The 22,232-nt window shown below is 37.7% G+C and overlaps 1 long non-coding RNA gene and 1 pseudogene across 1 annotated transcript in view; both read right to left on the bottom strand.

Moving 5' to 3' along the window:
• LOC138844223 (uncharacterized) overlaps positions 1-22,232 on the bottom strand; it is a 108,698-nt gene that overhangs the window by 21,259 nt on the left and 65,207 nt on the right. The window lies entirely within an intron of this gene.
• Positions 19,056-22,232, bottom strand: part of LOC100353008 (tumor susceptibility gene 101 protein pseudogene) — a 47,121-nt pseudogene continuing 43,944 nt past the window's right edge.

The following is a 22,232-nucleotide window of genomic DNA, read 5'->3' as shown; positions in this document are numbered from 1 at the left end:
GACAGGATAAAGAAGTTATGGTATGTACACCATGGAATACTACACAGCAGTAAAAAAGAAAAACAAAAACAAAAACATGAAATTTGTCATTTGCAATAAAATGAATGCAACTGGAAACCATTTTACTTAGTGAAATAAGGCAGGCCCAAAAAGATAAATACCATCTGTTCTCCCTGATCTGTGGTAACTAATAGCGTACTTAAAAGGTACTCTTTATAGGAGTGAAATTGACACTTTGATATGTTATGATTTTGAATAGCCTTTGTTTTGACTGTTGAGGAACAGGTTTTTTTTTTTTTTTCTTTTCATACAATTTGTTGAACTCTTCACTTAGTGTAGGTTTGATCTTATGAGCATAAAGTTAATTGAAAATAGATTTTTATAAAAAATTGGAATAGGAGATGAGAGGAGAAGTAGGATGAAGAAGGATGGGAATGAGTGTGGGGTGTAAGAATCACCATGTTCCTAAAGTTGTATATATGAAATTTGTATGTCTTAAAGGTTTTTAGGTTCAAAAAAAAAGTAAAAAAAAAAAAATGAAAAGAGTTATCTATACTGCCAGTGTGCTGAAGCTCAATTCACAATAGCTAAGACATGGAATCAATCCAGATTCCATCATTTATCAACTTATGACTGGATAAAGAAAATGTGGTATATATACAATATGGAATACTACTTTTGCAACAAAGTGGATGCAACTGGAAACTTTTATACTTAGTGAAATAAACCAGTCCCCAAAAGCCAAATATCATGTTTTCCCTGATCTGTGGTAACTAATAGAGTACAAAATAATGTAATATATATGAGTAAAATTGACATTTTGAGATTTGATTATTTTTTGCAGATCTTATCTTTACCACTGAGGAGCAGTGGTTTTTTTCTTTTTCTTTCTCTTTCTTTCTTTCTTTCTTTTTTTTTTTTTTTTTTTTTTTTTTTGACAGGCAGAGTGGACAGTGAGAGAGAGAGACAGAGAGAAAGGTCTTCCTTTTCTGTTGGTTCACCCCCAATGGCCGCTGTGGCCAGTGCGCTGCAGCTGGTGCACTGCACTGATCTGAAGCCAGGAGCCAGGGGCTTCTCCTGGTCTCCCATGCAGGTGCAGGGCCCAATGACTTGGGCCATCCTCCACTGCACTCCCGGGCCACAGCAGAGAGCTGGCCTGGAAGAGGAGCAACCGGGACAGAATCCGGTGCCCCGACCAGGACTAGAACCAGCTGTGCCAGCGCCAGGTGGATAATTAGCCTATTGAGCTGTGGCACTGGCTGGTTTTTTAATTCCTACTATTTGATGAATTCTTTACTTAGTGGAGGATTAAGCTTATGATTATAAAATAAACTGAAATTATCTTATTGTAAAAACTCAAAGAAATAATAAGAAATGAAGGAAGGAAGAGGATGGGAGTGCAGGTGGGATGGAAATTTATCACTATGCTCCTAAATTTATATGTATAAAATACTTGAAATTCGTTCATCTTAAATAAATTTAAAAATTTGAAAATAAAAAACAACAAAACAGAAAAAAAGAACAAAAGATTGAAAGTAAATGAACAATGATACATACTGTGAGATATATACATACACCTGTACATATATGTACACAGGTAGACATGTACACATATATACACATTTATAAAATCCATTTGTTTTATAAAGTATATTTTCCTGAATGATCAGTTAAAACCAATCTCATGGATAAGTAAAGAAAAATTAAAATTATTCTACCTCTCTGAACTTATTATTAAATGATGAACCCCAATGAATGTTATGGGAAGGGGACTAGTGGGGTAGAGTTTTATTTTTTGCTGTTTATTTAGTGTCTTGCTTTTTGAATGCTATATTCCTTTTCTGAAAAAGGAAGAAAGAAATAGCAGAAGGTGAGAGTGTGTAGGTGAGTTGTTAGAGTCTGGTGGGATTCTGAAACAAATTTTAGAACTTGAACACATGACTTTTGAGACTTCCATTTCTTGTACTTTCGGGGCATACAGAGTGTTTAGAAGTTATTAATATAATTTTTTCTCTTCAGAAATGATGAAGTAGGAGTCCTAATGTTAACACTTACAGTGGCAGTGCACCTGGTCTTGTTGTACATCTGCTTTTCTATTCACTAACCAAATATTCAAAAAGGAAAATTGCACTATTATATCAAATATTTTACATGGTTTCTCAAAATTGTAAATATTAATTGCAATATATTAAATATTAATATATTAAATATTTTATTCCAAAAAAGTGGAGATTATCTATCCTTTAAAAGACCATGTATATGTAGGTATTTCAAATAGTTAATTTAAAGAGAATTTAAAGGAGTTTATCTTAGTGAAATTTTTTTTTAAAAATCCACACACAGTGTTATGATGTGCATTTTCCATTAATTTTTTCAGGACCACTAATATTTTAGAGTCCTTAACTGTCAGTATTTTATCCAAACTTGTAAATAAGTGTGAATATTTTTAACTATTTGGCCAGTGAGTAGTTTTAGAGTGTAATTTTCACTTTTATTTTAAATTTCCCCATAAGCTTTGACCTGTCTAGAATGGAAAGCCAATGTAATCAGAATTTTTCAATAAATATTGTGAGGAATAATACAAGAAATTTGTTAGAATTATGGGTTTTCTTTTTAAAGACTTTTATTTATTTTATTTATTTGAAAGAACTAAAGAGAGAGGTGGGAAAGTAAGAGAGAAAGAGGTCTTCCATCCTCTGGTTTAATCCCCAAATGGCCACAACATCTAAGACCAGGCCGAAGCCAGAAGCCAGGAGCTTCTTCTTAGTTTCCCACATTGATGGCAGGGGCCCAAGCACTTGGTCCATCCTTCACTGCTTTCCCAGATGCATTAGCAGGAAGCTGGATCAGAAGTAGAACAGTGGTATAGGTGGAGACCTGCAGGTAGTGGCTTTACCTGCTATGCTACAATGCCAGCCCCAGAATTATGTTTTCATCTAGCAGTAATTTGCCTAGTACTTGGCCAATGTCATTGTATGTACCAGTTTCTACTTCGGCTAATGCCTGAGCTGCTCTACAGTCTTTGTGACTCATTTCTATTTCAAGACCTTAAAGAGCCTGATATTCTCTAAGATGATCTTTCAGATTTTCAGTAGCATTTCAGGAAAAGATGCAACCATTAGGCACAGTGGAATGGTCCCTACCCTCTTACAAGAACAATGTCCTTGAGTTGGCACTGTGGCCTAGTAGGTTAATCCTCTACCTGCGGCATGTGAGTTCTGGTTCTTATCCTGGCTGCTTCTCTTCCAATCCAGCTCTCAGCTTTGGCCTGGGAAAGCAGTAGAAGATGGTCCAAGTGCTTGGGCCCCAGCATCTGTGTGGGAGATGCAGAGGAGGCTCCTGGCTCAAGGCTTCAGATTGGCTTAACTCTGGCCATTTCAGCCATTTGGGGAATGTACCAGCGGATGGAAGACCTTTCTCTCTGTCTGTAACTCTACCTCTGAAACAAATAAATAAATCTTTAAAGTAAAAAAGCTCAGTGTCCTGCAGATGAGTCAAAGTATTCAAAGGTCACCCTTTGCTTCAATTTAATAAGATCTCCTCAGGGTCAGCTTAAGCCTTGTTGCCATAACCAGCAACCTATGTTGGAGCTTGTTTCTGAAACATGCCTTCCTGGATTTGTGTTCCTCCCTAAATGTGAGGGCAAATACTTCCTCTTTTGACATACTTGTTTTTCCCTAAAATACAAGAAACTCATTTCTGCTACTCAAGGAGGCATGGCTTTGGAAGTTATTCCTTCTTTGTTGTTTTTTTTTTTTTTTTTTTTTTTTTTTTTTTAAAACTTTTATTTAATGCATATAATTTTCCAAAGTACGACTTATGGATTACAATGGCTTCCCCCCCATACCGTCCCTCCCACCCACAACCCTCCCCTTTCCCACTCCCTCTCCCCTTCCATTCACATCAAGATTCATTCTCCATTATCTTAATATACAGAAGATCAGCTTAGTATACATTAAGTATGGATTTCAACAGTTTGCTCCCACACAGAAACATAAAGTGAAAAATAATAGATGATTTTTTTAAATGATGATGAAATCAGAGCAGACCTATTGTCATGTTTAATCCCAGTGAGAGTCAAGTTGGGAATTGATAATATCTTCTTCTTCTTTTTTTTTTTTTTTTTTTAACAGAGGATCAGTTTAGTATGCATTAAGTAAGGATTTCAACAGTTTGCACCCCCATAGAAACACAAAGTGAAATATATTGTTTGAGTACTCGTTATAGCATTAAATCTCGATGTACAGCACATTAAGGATAGAGATCCTACATGAGGAGTAAGTGCACAGTGACTCCTGTTGTTGACTTTACCAATTGACACTCCTGTCTATGGCATCAGTAATCTCCCTATGAATTACTTTGTGTGGCAATTCCTCCTGGTGCATTTCTTAGAACTCAACAGGATGCAGGCTCACAATTTTGGGTGGGTGATATTCCTTGAGATCATTTCTAAGATGAAGTAAGTCTCACAGAAAAAAAGAACAGCAATGTTCATCTCAACAACAAGATGTATCCATCTAGTCAACATTTCATTTAGGTTTTCTGAAGCTGAAACCTTGCTTCTGGAATTCAGACATTTGACATGTAATTATGGAGAGGCAGAGACATTGCTCATTCAGTGCATAGTAGCTAATATTGCTACACATATCTAGATAACTGATTGCCTTAAAAAGCTATTAACAGAATGACTTGAAGCTGAAAACGTAGGAAAGTCAAGGTCTGACAGTTTTTGAAGAAAAATTATGTGTTCTCAGAAACAGTAGCCTCTTGCAGGTTAGAACTGGGCGATATCTAGTAGGTTTCAGGAAACTCACCAAAAGGCATACTTAAAAGCATTACATTACTCTGTTTAAAATTGTGGTATTTAAATCTTATTTAAATACCTCTTTCTTCATAATCTATTTTAAATTTTATTTTCTAACTGAAGACCAACAATTTTCACCCTCAGAAAGTAAATAATTCTCTAAATTCTTAAAATCAGTGAATTTAATAATCTTAAAATTCATTCTGACATATTGAAATTTAATTCTTGAATATTGACCTTATTCTTTCAATCTTGCTAAATTTCCAATTGTAATATTTCATTTATAGATTTTAAAATTTTCCTTTTTATTAAACAGCTGTCTTACAAGTGTTGCAGCAAGCCCCATACTGGCAAAAAGGCCAAGGAAAGGAGAGAGAGTAGGCACACCTTGTCCCAGGCTTTTAATCCACTTCCAAAGGGGAGTGACCAATTAACCTGATTGGCTGGTGGGTGCACAGGTATGAGGTCACACAGGAGTGTGGTGAAGTTGTGGTCTTCCAGCTCACAAACCTAATCAATTTCAACCTGTATGCCTGCTTAGATCACAACAAATGATTAAAATGAGTTTTCTAATTCCCTGACTTTCCTTTTGTTTAAGTATTTACTTTAGAAAATTCATAATTTCAGAGTCATCTTCCCTCCTGTTAGGAAGTAAATCTTTCAGCCTCTTACCATATTGACAATACTAGTAAATCTTTCTCAACAATCTAGAAGCCACCCCTTTGAAATGTAAATATGAGAGGTAGTGCCCTGCCTTCTTATTTATGTGGGAGGGTAGGGAAGAGCCTAACTTCAATAGAACCAATTAACAAACAATGACATCACCATTGACCAATCTCCCTAGTAATGTCCAAACTTCCTCCAGTGTTTTTCTCTTAACTCACCTCAGGGATGTAGAAACTGTCTTGCCTTTTCAAATGATTGTTGGGGATGTTTAGTTAAATTTCTGTTCCCTTTTGCAATAGTTTTGACTATTGAACCTTCCTTGATTTTTTAACTGTGTCCAGTGTAATTTTTCTGTCATAATTACTAAGCCTATTTTAAATTAACTCTTTTGGGTAGTGTGGGTGTGTGAGTGTGCTCTTTTAGTCAGTTGAATTTTACTCTGTTTTTGTATTTTACTTTTTACTACATTTGTCTTCATAAAAAAGTAACAATGATAGTACCAAAGGTTCTTATATACCTCAGTCCAGTTCGAACCATTCTAACAACTTACATTAGCATGAGGCCTTTATTAAAACTAAGAAATTCATATTAGGACATATTTCCTTGGTTACTCCTGTGATTGTTGCACTGTCTTCCTTCATTTGTTCATCATCTTGACAGTTTTGGGTGTCATGGGTCAGATATTTTATAGAAAGTCCCTCAATTTGATTTTATCTAATGTTTCTCTCACAATAATACTGTTGCTTTTCCTTTAATTTTTAAAAATTATTTTATTTATTTGAAAGACAGTTACTTAAAGAGGTAGAAACAGAGAGAGAGATGTCTTCCATCAGCTGGTTCACTCCCCAAATGACTACAACTGCCAGAGCGGAGCTGATCTGAGGCCAGGAGCCTGGAGCTTCTTCCAGGTCTCCCGCATGGGTGCAGGGGCCCAAGGACTTGGTTCATCTTCTACTGCTATCCCAGACCATAGCAGAGAGCTGGATCAGAAGTGGAGCAGCCAGGACTCGAACTGGCACCCATATGGGATGCTGGTGCTGCAGGTCAGGGCTTTATCCTGCTACACCACAACCAAAGCTGGGCCAGGCTGAAGCCAGGAACCAGTAGCCAGGAACTCCATCTGGCTGTCTCACATGGGTGGCAGTAACCCAAGTGGTTGGTGTGTCATCTGCTGCCTGCCAGATACATTAACAGGAATGCTAGATTGGAAGCACAAGGTAACCAGGTCTTGAAGCAGGCATCTAATATGTGATGCACATTTCTGAAGCAGGGTCCAACCCATTGTGCCCCCACTGCCACCCTAAGCACCACTGTTTATTTTTTATTATTTTGTTTTGTTCAAAGATATCTGTATTTATTTGAAAGACAGAGTTAGAGAGCTCTTCCATCCGCTGGTTCACTCCCCAGATGGCTGCAATGGCCAGAGCAGAGTTGATCTGAAGCTAGAAGCCAAGAGCTAGGAACTTTTTCTGGGTCCCTCATGTGGGTATGGGGGCCCAAGGACTTGGGCCTTCTTGTACTGCTTTCCCAGGCACATTAGCAGAAAGCTGGATCAGAATTTGAGCAGCCAGGACTTGAACCTGTACCCATTGGGAAGCTGGCACTGCAGGCAGTGCCAACCCACGACACCACAGTGCCAGCCCTAGAACCATTGCTTAAAAACAGAACTGTAGGGACTGCATTGTGGTGTAGCAGTTAAAGTCACTGCCTAAGATGTTGGCATTCCATTCGTGTGCTGGTTTGTTTCCTGGCTGCTCCACTTCCAATTCACCTCCCTGCTAATGGCCTGGGAAAACAACAGAAGATGGCCCAAATGTTTGGGCCCCTGCATCCACATGGGAGACTCCTGGTTCCTGGTTTCTCTTGTGGCCAACTAGGGAGCAAACCAGCAGATGAACTATCTCAGTCTCTTACTGTGTCTCTCCCTCTGTCTCTGTAGCTGACTTTCAAATAAATAAATAAATCTTAAAGTAAAAGCACGTCTCTAAAATACCCTAGATTACCACTGAGCCTAAATCAAGATCTGTAAATAAATTAAATCAATGAATTAAGGAACCATTGGAATGCAGATATTATCTACTATTAATTGCAATGCAATACAGTTAACTTTTTATGAAATACAATCTTCAATGCCAACTTAGATTTATTGAATTAGCAACTTTTTAAGTAAACAAGAAATTTTTTTTTTTTATTTTTTTTATTTTTGACAGGCAGAGTGGACAGTGAGAGAGAGAGACAGAGAGAAAGGTCTTCCTTTGCCGTTGGTTCACCCTCCAATGGCCGCCGCTGCAGCCGGCGCACCGCGCTGATCCGATGGCAGGAGCCAGGATCCAGGTGCTTTTCCTGGTCTCCCATGGGGTGCAGGGCCCAAGCACCTGGGCCATCCTCCACTGCACTCCCTGGCCATAGCAGAGAGCTGGCCTGGAAGAGGGGCAACCGGGACAGAATCCGGTGCCCCAACCGGGACTAGAACCCGGTGTGCCGGCGCCGCAAGGTGGAGGATTAGCCTAGTGAGCCACGGCGCCGGCCCAGTAAACAAGAAATTTAAAGTGAGCATCATTAACTGTCGCTCCCCGTCTTCGTGGAGGAACGACACAGGACCCTGCGCTGTTCTTTTGTCTGCTCAGCCCTCCCCGGGTTTGCTGCTGGTTCTTCCCGGGTTGGCTACCGACCCTTCCACCTCTGTGGAAGGGCGGTTCCCCCTGCCACTTTCCCCACTTCCGCGGGGGAGCGGCACACCGCCGGCCGGCTCTCTCGGGGGCTGCTCAGGTGTTCCTTCAGATAGATGTTCCTGGTGCATGTTGTCTCTCTCCTCCTTTATAGTCCTCTTCCACCAATCCCAACTCTGCAACCCACACGCCGAGTACGCTGCTCTCCTCCAATCAGGAGCAGGTCCTGCTGTTTATTGGTTGAACTGGAGGCAGCTGAGTAGAAGCTGTTTCCTCCTCTCCCAGCGCCATATTGTGGGAGAGCAGATGCATAGAATAAGTCTTAATTCCAGTAACAGTCTAGTCCGAGTTGCTCCCCACAATTAACAGTGATTCTTATTCAGGATAAAGTTTAAGAACCAGGGACAGATGTAGTGTGGCAGGTTAAACCACTGGTTGGTAAAACCACTCCCTATAACAGAGGACTGATTTAAGATCCAGCTCCTCTGCATCCAATCTAGTAACCTGATAATGCTTCCTGAGTTGTAGTTGTCCTGGCTCTAGTACTTGGGCCCCTGATAACCATGTGGGAGACCCAAATGAAATTACAACTTTTTATCTTTGGCCTGGCTCAATTCTGACTGTTATAGGCTGGTGGAGAATGAACCAAAGGATGTAAGATTATTCTCTCTCTCTGTCTCTCACTCTCTCTCTATTTGTCTCTCTTTTTTTGTTGTTGTTGTTCTGCCTTTTAAGTAGATGAAAAGAAATTTAAAAATATGTTTAAAACATGAACCATAGCTTCTGGTTCTAAGTATAAGGAGATCATTTGATATTTATGTAGAAATATACTACTGTTTTATGTCCTAATATTATTGAAAGGCACTCCATTTCTAAGTAAATGTAATTCGACAGACAAACTTTTTCAAAAAGCAGAAGAGGAACAATTAAAACATGCAAGAAAGACTTGATTACTTAACTGCCAACAGACACTATATTTTAAAGTACAATATATGTTTATACATAGACATTTTATGAATTTTACTGATGGGATATGAAAAATAAAGATCAATGCTATATAAATTAAAAAATAGGCTTGTTCTCATGTAGAGATGTATCTGATATAATCTCAGTTAATTTGTCTTTCCCAATCACAAGATTGTCATTTTTTGTGGCTTTTGTATCTTTTTAAAAATTTTATTTATTATTTATTTATCTGGTTATTTATTTGAAGTTTAACAAATTTCACAGTAAGAGCAGGGAGCTAGATGGGAAGTGGCACAGTAGGATAGTGAACAGATCCTCTGATACAGGATGGCAGCTGCTGCATGCCGTGACTTAAGCCACTGCACACAACACCTGTCCCACAAGGCACCTTGATTTTCTCTTTTGGCCTGCATAATTTAGCTTTCATTCTTGGATTTGGACAGGGTTTATATTCAGATTGTTGGTCTATTTCTGATGTTTCTCTCACAATATCAGTAAATATGCAGTTTGGCTATTCTTTTCTACAGTCACAACTATACCAGATTCACAATTATTACCCTTTACAGTGGTTTTTCAAAAGTAAGCTCTACTTGGGCTTCGGTAAGTACTTGCATGTTTTCCATTATCTTTTTAAAATGACTAATTCTATTTTTATAATTGTCAGTTGCAAAAGGGTTCATACGGTCACTCGACTCCAACATTATTCTTGTCTCTACTTGATATTTCATTGTCTGAACACTGAATATATTTGTAGTCAGCACATTCATTAGTCTAACTTTAATAGAAGTTATTATTGTTTCATATACATAGCAGTATTGTCACTTAATAAACTCGCCAAAGTCAAAGCTTATATATCACACATTCAATTTATAGTACTAAGAAGTTACTCAGTTTATAATAGTTTTTCCAATATATGTTTAAAGATTAATTGACAAGAGATATTTCTTTTGAATTTACTTAGTAGTCTTCATTTTATGACATTGTTTTCTATTTTACATTAGCTCTACTTTTGTGTCATTATTTTTACTCTGTACTACTTGTATATGATGGCAACCTTTGTAGAAAAGTGCTTAATGTGATTCTTGAGTTTGGTGATCACTTTTCATCCTAAGAAACCTCAATTATTGCAAGAGATGCTCGCTTTCATTTATAGTAACTCACAGAGTTTGGAAGCAATTAATGTCAAATTTAATTAGACTCTAGAACTTTCCCCAGGCAATTATTCACAAATTACAATGAAAAAATGCTTTGAATGAGACTCCTGACTGAGGCGACAAGACAAAAGCAAGGTGGCAAATAATGGAACCATCACAAAATGAAGTGCATGAATTGGAGGCAATAAGAACATCAAAAGATTTCAAATTCAGGAAAGCAAATAAAAGTGCAAAGAGCAGACAGAACATTAAAGATAGAAAGGAAAAAGAGCTTTAAACTTGTCAAAACTTTGTAAATGATGCTTTAACAAAGTAACAAGCAAAGTGTTTGGCATAGATTTATGCCATGAAGATTTGTGTCGATTATGATAATGATTTTACTAGTATTTTAAGAAACACAATATGAAAAGACAAAGTAAACTGTATTGGAAAGAACAGAGTTAGAGACACTGAGGTACTAGAAAAAAAAGATAGGAGAAAAAGTTTATATATGGATCCACAAAGAAAAGTACCAAGAAAATAAACTAGCTTGGTCTTGGGAGTTTCAGATGTTTTTGCTCTGAGAGAATCCATCCTAAACAAGACACATGCTGTCTCGATGGTCCAAAAGTAATGAAATACTGAGAATTGACTATCAGTCCACAGTTAATTAGTGTTCTCTTGATTCCTTAACTTACCTGTCTTGTCTCCTGCAACCTGGTTCTACTAATGATGTTCTTTTAAAGTTTTAGGTTTGAACATTTTCTCTGTCATTCATTTTGAATAATCAAGAAATAAAAGTCATTCAAAAGTTATTCATCATTAGGGTTTAGAATAATACTGTGTTCTGAGCTATTTTTTGTGTTCAGTATGACAGGGAAGAATTTAGTGGAAACACATTTTCTAGTCTCTATTTTCTTACTAGTCCAATTCTTATGACTGTATTCTCACAGTGAGACCATTCTGTGGTTTGTCTTTTTATCTGATTACTTTGTACTAGCCTTCCTCAAGGTGTGGGATCATATAATGGAATTTCAGTTTTCACTAAGCCTTACCCTAATGGCTTATTTAATTCAGTTGTTTGTCAGAACCATGTTTGAATAATACACAGCCTTTGCAATCTTTACCTTGTTTATAACACACCCATGGTGCTTTGGCAGTGTCCTGACAGTAAGTTGCCAGTTACTGAAAAGATCTGTCTCTCTTAAGAGTTTTATTTCAAATTGTTTGTTAAGACTGAAGTTTGCATTTTAGAGTAAGAAGAACCAGACTTTCCTCATAAAACCTGACTTCCTTCTTATATTGCAGGAGTGATTATGGCAAGCTTGCAAATGTCATTCCCATTTTCACAAGAAAATGTTGGTGGTATAGTTAAGAGGAGTAGACACAGATGAAGAAAACGTAGGTTTGATTGTCTCATAGCAAACAAATTATTTTGTCTAACTTATTGTATTAGTTTCTTAAAGCTGCTATAATGAAGTACTATAAATGGAGGGGCTCTTAAAAATCCACTCCAAAAATGCCTAGAAATATATTGTTTCATTGTTCTGTAGGCTAGAAGTCCAAAGTAAAGCTGTCAGCCCAGTCATACTGTGTGGAACGATCTAGGGGAGAATCCATTTCTTGTTTTTCTCCTACCATCTGTTATCACCTGCAATGACTGGCATCTCATGGCCTCTAGCTACATATTTCTAACCTCAGCCACCATTATCCATTATCGTTTAGTATTCTTCTTATCATTCTGTGTCTTCGCATGGCCATTAAAAATATTTAACGCATTTATTTTTATTTGACACAGAGAAACAGAGAGGGAAAACAGAGAGCTCCTATCTGCTTGTTAACTCCCCAAATGCCCACAGTGGTTGGGACTGGGCCAAGCTGAAGCTGGGAGTTTGGGACTCAATCCTGGTCTCCCAACTAGATGACTGAGAACCAAGTAATTGAGCCACCATCTGATGCTTCCTAGGCTCTGCATTAGCAGGAAGGTGGAATCAACAGCTAGAGCCAGTACCTGATCAGGCACTCTAATGTGGCCCAGGAGCAGCTTACACAATAGGCCACAATTAGCAAACACCAGGAATATTGGATTAGGAGCCCGGCATATGCCATTATGCTCTCATCTTAACTAATTATATGGGAACAATCCTGTTTTCAAATAAAGTCATATGCTAAAGTTAAGGCTTCCACATATCTTTTTGGCCAGAAAAAAATCAGTCTATAACATTTATTATTGATCATAGAATAGAGTTATATGCAATACTTTTTTTCCTCAAAATACTTACAAAGAAGGTACAAGAGGCCAAATGATGAACAGGTCAATGTCAAAATTACTTGTGTATTGAGGATCTTAAAAAGTAAAACTAAATGGGACCAGTGTTGTGGCAAAGTAGATTAAGCTACTGCTAGCAACATCCCACATCAACACTAGTTAGAGTCCTAGCTGCTCTGCTTCTAATATAGATTCCTGGTAAAGTGCTGGGGAATTAAGTGGAAAATGGCTCAAGTATCTGGGCTCCTGACACCCAGATGGAGTTCCATTCTCCTGCCTATGGCCTGGCCCAACTATACTCATGTGGCCATTTGGGTGAGTGAACCAGCAGATGAAATATCTCTGTCTTTCAAATACGTAAGTTTTTTTTTTTTTTTAAGTAAAGCTTTATTATCTATAAGACAGCTATGGTTATTGTTTCATTATGTGGCTATTACTAAAAATAAGTAGGAGTTAACATTATAGTTGATCAGATTAAAGTTGAGATAGGGCTTCTTGACCAGTTTTTATTCTTCAAATTATTTTATATAAATTAGTCACTGCATGTTTTAAGAGATTTGATCATTCTTTATTAAGAAATCAAACAAAAACTTAAAACCCTAATTATAAATGACAGCATAAGCCAAAACGTTAGTATTGGCTCAATTCAAGCTTGCTTCTATGCTTCCTCAGGAATTAGAATTTAAGTGAATCTGTCACACAGGCAAATGATATGTTTAACTAGCTTTCATAAGTAAATTGTCTTTTTAGGTGTGGATTTTCTTTAAAAGGTTTATTTATTTATTTATTTATTTGAAAGATAGAGTTGCAGAGAGAGCAAGCCACACAGAGAGGAAGGTTGTCCATATACTGATTCACTCCCCAAATGACTGCAACTGCCAGGGCTGGGCCAGGCTGAAACCAGGAGCCAAGAGCTTCATCCAGGTCTCTCAAGTGGGTGCAAGAGCCCATGTACTTGGGCTTTCTTTTGGTGCTTTCCTAGGAGCATTAGCAGAGGATGGATTGGAAATGGCACAACCAGGACAGGAACTGGCACCCACAAGGGATGCTAACATCACAGGTGCTGGCTTAACTGGCTATGCCACAATGTTGGCCCCTAGATGTTGAATGTTTGGTTTGTCTTATCTTTGTAACACTTTTTTTTTCTTCTTCTGCCTTGATTTGTAATGGACCACATATTAGAAAAAAATCCTCATTTCCTGATTTCCAGAGTAACACGAGGGATACTGTTATTTTCCTTCTGTTTTCATCTGACAATACCTTTGTTGAACGTACTATGAAGAGTTAACTCCCATTTTCCCATTTCTTTTAAAATGTCTGATAACAAAAGTTTTTTATTTATTTATCTTTTGTCACTGCAGATTTTTTTGGGAGGAGTGACTGGTCAGATTTTGTTTGTTTCCTTCCATTTATTTCACCTAATGAGACATCTTAAGGCAGCAGTTATGTTGACAGTAAAAGTAATAGCTTTACAAAAGCAGTAACCTGTAGCCACATATTGCTCGTATGAAAAATGGAAGTATTGGTTCAGGACACATCTTTTTATTGAGCAACCACCATCTATGATGGAAGATATAGGTGAGAAAGCACATTTCTAATCAAAGAGCACTCAGATAAGGAGGGTCAATTAATCTTTGTCTTTTGAAACTGAAGGTAGGAATTAACTTCTGTAAACTAGTGCAATGGCAAAGTTCAAAGAAAACTTACATTATTAAAGTTCTTTGTGACTCTCCTTTTCCAGCCTGTGCAAATTACTTTCCACTCGTGTCAGCTCATGACTTAATACAGTTGCTAGGGCCGGGGTTTTTTACCAATGCTAACAAATGTTGAAAACCATAAATTATCTTGGCAGTGGCTATTATCTAAACCTGAATGACTGGGTTGCATTTAGATGAGCTCATCTTAGCCTGTTGTTATCTTTTGGGAGTTTCATCTTAATGCCACTGAGTGGGAAAGCCAAGTGTAAAGTGAAGCTCTAGTAAATCCTGCCTTGTCTGCTGGCGGGCTTTGAATGCATAAAGGGATTAAGGTAGAGCAGAGCACATTACCTGCTCCATAGCCTGACCTAAATGTATCTTATGTTTATGGCAGAAATGACCTTTGGGAACTGCTGATTCTTTGTATATAGATGAATTTTTAAAATTTACACACCCTGGGACAATCTAATTGATTCTAATTCACCATTCACTGTCTTTCTGAACAGATACAAATTTATAAATACTTAGCATACTGACTATGATTGCAATGACTATTGTGATTATTATTTTAGGCACCACCTACATTTAAATAAATGGCTACCAGCATTGAGAGTGGGGAAAAGTTCACAACACAGTCTAAAATGACATATGTCATGAATCTTGAATTATGGAAGTATTCCACAGGCTTTGGACACCATATATGATGTATATATAATGTTTAAAAAATGTGACATGTATATAACATATAGATATATATATTTCTTCCTGATCAAGAGAATGTGTTAAACTGATTGCCTCAAATAAGCAATTTGACCATGGAAAGAACTTCTAAGCAGGAATTTTTAATGCTTTAAACAAAAATGCAGGCTGAAATAAATGTTCTGTAAGAGAACTGTAGCTAGATAGATGATAGAATTCATGAATGTTTGAATTTATGGCTAATAAATAAAAGTTATTATGAATTTAATACAAGTGGCCACTTGGTCTCTTAACCTGTCAATTTCAATCCTTTCTATGTTTATACTCCTTCAACAAAAAGATCCTTCACATTAATATTTCATTTCATGTACTACAAAGTTTTACTTTTCTTGTAAATCTAAAGAATGTTAAGGAAAATGGAAGAGACAGTTACAGACATTGGTAAGCCTTGGTCAATATGATGGAATTCCCTAGTAGAGCTCAATTTCTGTTTTTGTTTTTTACTGTTGTCAATTTCCAGGAACACATTCTGAATAACAGTAAAATAGTACATTCCTACTATTGGTTTTAGCTGTTTTGCTAACATGTCTTTTGAGCAGTAAACCCACTTTCACTCAATCATCTTCTGCAAGCACTTACTAAAACTCTTCAAAGAGGTTAAACTTAAGAGTTGGGGTAATGTTTTCAAGCTGATTGATTTTTAAGAGTGCTAACTACTTCATGTCTTTTCTATTAAAAACATGTTCTATGATAAATTATCTTACAAAATAAAGTGAGGCCCACATGTTTTCTAGCTTTGTTGCTTTATTTGTTCCTTTTTCACAACCCTGGCAAAACACCAATGTGAGGGGAAGAACTCTGGCAGCATATTTGGCAAATGTTTCCTGGGAATGTTGATCTCAAGCTGAACAAAGATATTTTTCAAAACAAAATCTTGTGATGCATATATTCTGCATTTTGCAGGAAACCATTTCTAGTATATTCCCTGCTATGTGTCAAAGGGATAATAGAATTCTGTAAAATTATATGTTGCTCTGTTCCTGCCTAACTTTAGCCTTGAATCTCAAAAGGCTTTTCTCCAGGAAAGAAAACAACCTCATTTTATGTCCCGACCCTGAAAATTTCTTATTGTTCATAGTCAAAGAACAGAATTAGAGAGCTTTTGCTGAGATCAACAAACTGCTGGAAATCTTGACATAATTTATTCATTTTTCTCTGTACTGAAAAATAATTGGTAGATATCCTGCTTTTTATATGACTGAAAATATTAATGATTGACATGTGGTACATTTTAATTAATTTACATCAGAACTTCCAGGTCCTCTTTCAGCAAATATTATAGTTTGCTAGCATTTGATATCTCCTTAGCTAAGAACATGAAATGGAAATCAACAGAAATGAAATAGATAAAAACATTAGGATAACAAAGCCATAAACAGATGATTCTGAAAAAGATCAATTTGGGTGATTTTTCATTCAAATATATTTTAAAGTTACTTTTACTTAGATATTTATGTTATTTCAAAAAGTGAATGACAGTTTAATTTTACTTACAAAGTTATACTATAGAAACAGTGTCATAAATTTATTTTGCATTCTTAATTTGAGACTATCTCATCTGACTTGTCAGTGCATATTATTCCTGAAAGGATGCTGTCTAGCATTTATATAGTTAAGCTGCAGAGTTTGTAAATGATAACTTCCATCTTTTCCCTGGAGTATTATATACTCATCACCTTTAAGAAGTCATCATCATCATCATTAAGGTTTTTTTTTTTTCTTCTGACATTGGCTTAAGTACTTGTCTTCATTTTGGAACTCTGGGTCATTTTATACTTAATGTCTGCACCTTTGGCACATTCCTCACTTAATTCTGATCATAACTTGGTTTCTAGCATCTAAATAGATAACATCACCCATGTTAGAAATAAGTACTAATGAAAATATACTTGATATTAAAGAAAGTAGAGAATCCCTTGAGCACTTGAATAAAGGGCTATGTTTAATTCCCTTTGTGAATTGAGTGAGTGACAGCTATTAGGTTAAAATGAAAGAGGAAAAGTGTAAATTAAAAATGATGTGGAATCTAATATTAAGTAATTGATACAAAAGAATGAAGAAAGAGACTTGTGAGGGGAAATCAAAAGTTTTTGCAATCTTTTAAGCCTTTCTTTTTTATTTGACTTCAATTTCCACAGATACATGCTTTTTTATAGTAAATCTTGCTCAAAGAATTTAAGGAAATGAAATATTTAAAATACATCAGAGGCTAGCATGTGGTACAATGAGTTAAGCTGCCACCTGCAAAGCCAGCATCCTATGTGAGCATCAGTTCTTGTCCTGGCTGCTCCACTTCCAATTCAGCTTCCTGCTAATGCCCTGGGAAAGCAACAGAAGGTGGTCCAAGTGCTTGGTCTCTGCCACTCTCTTGGGAGGCCAGGTTGGAGTTCCTGGCTTTTGGCTTTGCCCTGGTCTGGCCTTGGCCTTTGTTTCCATCTGGGGAGTGAACCAGTGGATAGAAGATTCTCTCTCTCTCCCTCTCTGTAACTCTGACTTTCAAATACATAAGTGATTTTTAAGTAGATTGCATCAGAAGTCATTTAATCTCCTTGCATGTGATTTTTTGGAGTACCAGTTATCCTCGAAAATCTTCATTAAATGAGAATTTGTACCAGCATTGTTAGCTAGAATTAAATGAAAATGGACAGCACTGAAGGCCTCGTGTTTGGGTTCTAGTTTTTCCAGAAGAGTTTTGATTTATGCCTTGAGAAAAGAAAACTCTCAAGGGCATATTGAGAGCTAATCTCAGTTTATTTTAAGATGGAAAAAAGCTAATTAGACACATAGTTTAGGCTGAGTGAAATTTTGCCTCTAGACTAATTGTCAAAGAATGACTCAGAAACAATTACATTACAGCATAAGAAAAACAATAATTATGATAGATTAATGCATAGAAAGATGATAGATAGAAAGGAGAGCGTTCTCTGAGAAGAATATCTTTGAACAAAGGCAAGGGTGAGGCTTGTATAGGCAAAAGCTCCCAGGTTGAACAAGGAACTGTGACTAGTGGTTTGGCAAGTCTTTGCCTTTCCAATTCCCAGTTTATTAGCTGTAGTGGAGCTCTGGGAATGCCAATTGCTAAATGTTACATGTATTTTTTTTTTTTTAATGCAACAAATTTGATTTAGCATGGTTAGTCCTGACATCCAGCACAAAATGTTCCCGGAGGATAATAAAAACCATCCTTTACAAAAAGAAAACAGAAAATACATTATTGAGTCAAAACATTTTTACACTTAGATGGTAAACTGCAATAACTTATTTTGGGGACCTACTGATAAGAGAAAGGAAGAGAAGAAAAGAATGTCTTAAGAAGAGTTCAGTCTCTGCTGGTATCAGAGCTGTCAGTAGAGGTTACTGAGATTGGCCGTCTCTCTTGCATTTTGCATTAGCACTCTAAGCTGGAACTGTCTATGGGACAGAGGCTGTCTATGCTTCAGAACAACATCCAGGTCTATTACTCCTCGCCTCAATGCTACTCTGAGGTAAAAGTGTCTTCAATTGCATTTTCCTATGCATACAGGTTTAGGATTGGTTTGTAAAGTAAGCTACTTTTTTTTTAAGGTTTATTTATTTGAAAGTCAGAGTTACACAGAGAGAGAAGGAGAGGCAGAGAGAGAGGTCTTCCATTTGCTGGTTCACTCCCCAATTAGCCACAATGGACTGAGCTGCACCAATCTGAAACCAGGAGCCAGGAGCTTCTTCTGGGTCTCCCAAGCAGGTGCAGGGGCCCAAGGACTTGGACCATCTTCCACTGCTTTCCCAGGCCATCAGCAGAGAGCTGGATCGGAAGTGGAGCAGCTAGAACTTGAACTGGCAGCCATATGGGCTACCAGCACCTCAGGTGGTGGCTTTACCCACTACACCACAGGGCCAGCCCGAGGGTACTTCTTATTTATTTATTTTTATCGCAGGGGCCCAAGCACTTGGGCCATCCTCTACTGCCCTCCCAGGGCCACAGCAGAGACCTGGACAGGAAGAGGAGCAACCAGGACTAGAACTGGCGTCCATATGGGATGCCAGCGCTGCAGGCGGAGGATTAACCAAGTGAGCCACGGCGCTGCCCCCCCACCGCCCAGTGTACTTCTTGATCTAAGCAGGTAACCATCTCTTCCAGTTTCTCCTGTCTTTATTCAGAGCATTGTCTCTTCTTTTCCAGGCATTGAACTCTGCCTGAACATGATCCATTTTCTCCTTCATCTGCCATCTCAGCTTGTCACTGATGGCTGAGATGAGAGAGGCTCAGGTGGTGTCCTCGCTGATTCTACTGCCCCTGATAGGGAAGAATACTGAGAAGCTGTGGCAGTATGGATCACCAGGTGAGTGAGATGGCCAGGGTAACCACTGGAATTGGGAGGGTATCCAGATGGATATGCAGATTCTGCATGGCAAACCTTGCATGTAGGAAGTATTTGGTGTTCCTGCCGCCTGGTGTGAAGGATGGGCTGCTGGAATAGTAGGACGAGAGAAAACTGCAGGTTCATCGGAATACCACGGTCGTGACCAGAATAAGCCCCAGCTAGTCTGACGGGGTCTTTCCTTGTGTAGTTAAGGAAGATGTGCCTTCCCATTTGTGTCAGCATGCTTTCCTGCTTCAGTCGTCATTGCACTAGCAGGCTTAACAAAACAGGAGGATGAAATGGGTATGTGTCCAGCGGTCACGTGCATATTGGAAGGTTACACATATTACTTCTATAAGGCACAGGAATTGTTCCACTGGGGTTCATTGATTCTCTGGAACTGAACATGAATCCAGTAAAGGTTTGAGATCTTTGTAAAGAGTCATAACACTGACAGTATCACGTATGGTTAGGTCTCTGTATTTGAACTTGGACACTATTTTCTTGAACTGGCTCTCTGATACCACCACGACCACAACAGCAACCTCACAACTCCCATGTCTACAGGTAGAGAGTCAGTCACTCTGAGGCTGCCCTGGGCTGCCCCAAGGCAACTGCACGCTGAATGCCAGCCTCCTACCCACACCTGTAATCTCATCCAATTGTTCAGCGTAGGGTGCTAAAATCGTTGGGAGTCAATCTAGCAGACCCTCACTAGTTTCATGGAAAACAATCATTCTTAATTCATTTGATGATCTTGGCTGTTTACTGTCTTTAAACTATTCAAGCGCAGGGTGACACTGACTGCACCTCTTTAAAAGCATGCTCAATTAAAATATCCTCAAATTTTTTAAAACTCAAAATGTGGTCCCTTGTCTTGTTGATCTTTTTTTTATAAATTTTCATTATTTTAAAGCACAATTGTCTTACTATTTGGCTGGTGCTGCTGCTCAATAGGCTAATACTCTGCCTGCAGCGCCAGCACCCCAGGGTTCTAGTCCCAGTCAGGGCACCGGATTCTGTCCCGGTCGCTCCTCTTCCAGGCCAGCTCTCTGTTGTGGCTTGGGAGTGCAGTGGAGGATGGCCCAAGTCCTTGGGCCCTGCACCGCATGGGAGACCAGGAGAAGCATCTGGTTCCTGGCTTCGGATCAGCGCAGTGCTCCAGCCGCAGCGGCCATTGAAGGGCGAACCAATGGAAAAGGAAGACCTTTCTCTCTGTCTCTCTCTCTCTCACTGTCCACTCTGCCTGTAAAAAAAAAAAAAAAAAAAAAAAAAAAAAAGCCATTATCTTACTATTTATATAAAAACACTATGGAGTTTTGCCTGTGTCCAGTTTTTGCATTCAACTCTGCGATAGCCAATTCTAGAAACATGGGGCCCATTTGAGATGTATGTACAGTAAACACAAGTGTTTGCTCCATTCAATCTGAAAAGCTTTCAAACCAGCAGAAACAGGTCATTTGGTTCAACTTTTTTCCTCTAAAAACATCTTTGTCCTACATTTAGTGTGCAGAGATTTTCAACAATAGCAGACAAGGAATGCCAATGTTTTCTTTCCTTAAGTAGTATCAAGAAAAGTCCTCAACTCTTCTGCCTCTGAACATAATTTGAAAACATCTACTTGTGCATAGTTAATACCCCAACCTGCAAGATGCAACCAAATGTCACAGAATGGTACAAAAATGAAGGGGAGAGGCAGACTGTTCTTAGTTTAGACAATAAAGGGTTGTATTCCTGGAGAGATTTTAAATACAACAATGAAACTGGCTAAAATTTTATCTGCTTTTCTTCTTTATATTGTTATGCTCCAACAATCCTAAACACTGTGGATGATAATATACTCCTCCCTGCCAGGGTTGACCACTTCCACTACCAACTTCCCCCACAGGTGATGGAAGAAAATGGACATGCCAGTGTAGATGTATGAGAAATCTGGACAGGATATTGAAGCTAAGACCTAGTGTGAGGACCAAATAGAGAGTAATCTTAATATTTTTATAGTAATTTATGCACATATTGTGCTGTAAACCTAAAAATATTTTCTTTCTTTAACTATTTTCTGTCTTAGTGAACAAAGAACAGAAGTGCACATTTTATTATGAAAATGCATACTAAGTGTCCATTTGTTAGGAAAGTTTATTTGATCCATAAAAGGAAACTTGATGATATCACTGCATAAAATGCAGAGAAACAAATCTGCAGAAGAAACATCAGCATTTACTTAAAAAGTGCTTTATGAACAGTGGCTCTCCCAGAAGATGATATGCGTACACAGCTGCAGCATGTGCATTTATAATGGCACTCAGTGAAACTAAACATTTTAGTTAAAGTGACCCTTTTTCTAAATTATTTTCATTCATTTTCAATTCCAAGTTTTCTACTGCACTTATAAAACATAGCACAATGACTGTTGATGTGTTGGCTTCACTTACAAAGGAAAAAATTGGAAAACAGATAAATACGTTTTTATATTGGTGACGTCAGATTCTATAAAGAGAAAATCTGCTATGTAAACTGTAAGGGTGACTTGATTTTGGGAGGGGATTATTGAATTCATTAGATTGAATCATAACACTGTCAAAGATGAAGCATCAAAAGTTACTTAGAAAGCTAATGTAACTTCACCTTACAAAGTTCAATAATGACAATGAAATTATTTATTATAATAAAAATGGAAATTTGATGAGATGAAGCTTTGTGGGTAAAAGAAGTCTTTGCGTATGATACTAGTAATTTCAAAGAATTTGAAATAGCATATAGTAGCACATATATAATTTATATCTAAAATATTCTGTGATATTCTAAAATCAAAATGCAAGCTATAGTTTTATTTATTTACAAAATACAATGTAGAGTTTTACATACTGACAGTTCCTAAAATATAAATTTTTGTTACAAAATTGATGTTAAATATTAAGAAGTACTTCAG

Source organism: Oryctolagus cuniculus, chromosome 11 (genome assembly GCF_964237555.1).
Source record: "Oryctolagus cuniculus chromosome 11, mOryCun1.1, whole genome shotgun sequence".
In the NCBI taxonomy this organism is placed as follows: domain Eukaryota; kingdom Metazoa; phylum Chordata; class Mammalia; order Lagomorpha; family Leporidae; genus Oryctolagus; species Oryctolagus cuniculus.
This window is presented reverse-complemented; position numbering and strand designations above follow the sequence as displayed.